This window comes from Cyprinus carpio, unplaced genomic scaffold (genome assembly GCF_018340385.1).
Source record: "Cyprinus carpio isolate SPL01 unplaced genomic scaffold, ASM1834038v1 S000002355, whole genome shotgun sequence".
Taxonomy (NCBI): Eukaryota; Metazoa; Chordata; class Actinopteri; order Cypriniformes; family Cyprinidae; genus Cyprinus; species Cyprinus carpio.
Window position 1 is genome coordinate 1 of NW_024875069.1, and position 1942 is coordinate 1942.

General features: G+C 46.6%; 1 pseudogene; it reads right to left on the reverse strand.

The window, feature by feature from the left end:
• Positions 1 to 93: 93 nt before the first annotated feature.
• On the reverse strand, positions 94 to 1938 carry LOC122134075 (annotated as a pseudogene).
• Between the last annotated feature and the right edge of the window lie 4 nt (positions 1939 to 1942).

Sequence of the window (1942 nt, forward strand, 5' to 3'; positions counted from 1 at the left end):
ACAGGTACAGTAGGACTACCGTTCCACTTTCACAGCACTCAAGTCAATTGGTTAAACTAGACAAGAAAAACCAGAAACAATAGTTTGCCCCCACATTTATTGAGAACCAGCTAAAGTCTTCTTGTGCTCTTGAACCACTACAGGACCGAGTGAGGCCTTCCCTTCCCACTGAACACCCTAGAAAGAGCAGACAGAGTTAAGTGCTTGCAGTGTCAAACCAAGCTTAAAAGCACCTTCCTACCTCCAGAAGGAGAAGCAGCAATTCCACCATCAAGACCACATGTGGAGTCACAGCAACCGCAAACCTGGTGGTTCCCATCGGCGCTCTAGAAGCCACCTGCAATCGCGAGAAAAGTCAGACATGGCAACTTTAATGTATTCTTAAGTGGTATGAACTTACCCATTAGCAAAAGGGAACAGGATTTGTGGAGCACATCACACTAGGTGCAGAAGCAAGCAAGAGTGGCCTTCAGGACACACGTTATGTAGATCTACCAAGAGACACCACTGGTAAGGAGTCACAGAGCCAGAGCAAATGGGAGGCGATCATTTTCCAAACACTCAATACATACAGAAGGACTGGATCCCCCTGGAACATGAAGGCCTCCAGCTGGAACCCGGATTTTTGTCTTCCTGGGATGCGAGGCATGAGGCGTGAGCTGGAAGCAGTGACCTTGGCATCCACAAGACATCTAAAAAAAAATAAAAAATAAAAAAATACAGTTCTCAGGGACAAAGAAATTTGGTTACTCAGAAATCAACTCTGCAGCATCTGGTGACATGAACACACCCATGATTCTCAATGAACAAATATCTCGGAAGGGCGTTCACATCAGGTACTTGGGTGGCCACAGCGGTCCACAAAAACCGCCAGAGGGGCGTGGTTGTATACAGCCTACAGATGCCTCAATATTATAATGTCACCCAGGAAGTAGGTTTGAAGGCCTCTCATGGGACCAGTCATCTGCAGAGGAGAAGGGTAATTTAGAGGCACAGCCTCATTCATAAGGCAGAACGTCTAAGAGAATTGCACAAAACCCATCATGAGCTTCAGGGAGAACAGCAAGACTTCTTCACCAGCTGCTGTTGAGGCATAAAGGGACTAAGTTGGCTTCAAGGCATTACTGCTGACATTGAAGCCACCTGCCATTCAAGGCGTTACACCAGTGCAAATGGGCTTCCAGTTCCCACACCACAAGCAATGCCACAAGTCTGAGATCCACTTACCTTTGATAATGGCATTGAACACCAATGGCACTTTTATCTGGAATGGGATAATCGGTGCCAGCAAATGCCTCAGGAGGTGTAGGTAAAGAGCAAAGGTGTGAACAAGCTCATCCTTGGTCATCTATAGGAGAATGATGTTACCAAGAGGGTTCTCAAAAAAAAGAACCCATTCAAAGGGAGATGTAGCAGAGTCATGCCATAACACTTGGTTTACCTGAGTGATTAGTTATCAAAGTGTTTCACACTATAAAAGAAATCCATCCCATGGATGTTGCCAGGTTCAGAGGCACCATTGATACCAAAAACAAGGATCCATTTTTTAGTAGTGTACAATAAATCCAGTAACGCGGCAACAGCTCTTACCATCAACACACTGTTGCAGTCCTGCAGTTCATTCCCCAAAGAAGAGCACCTTTAGAGCCTGGGACCAAACCGACAACAGACATCTTCCCAAAGTCAGACCAGAATGGCTGGACTAGCTGACTCACACATGAACAAGTCCTGTTGTACTCTCCACATGAACTGCTCCCCACCGCATTGAATAGCTACACTACTGGGAGTCACAGGTTGCCTCAAATGGAAGTCCACTGCCATCTTGCTCTCGCTGCACTTGGAACAATGGGAAACCTCCCAGTCTAAAAGGCTTCACTGGACTCCCTGCAACACCTGTTTCTCCTGAACACCAAGAGGCTCTTGGAACGGAGAAGCCTTCTGC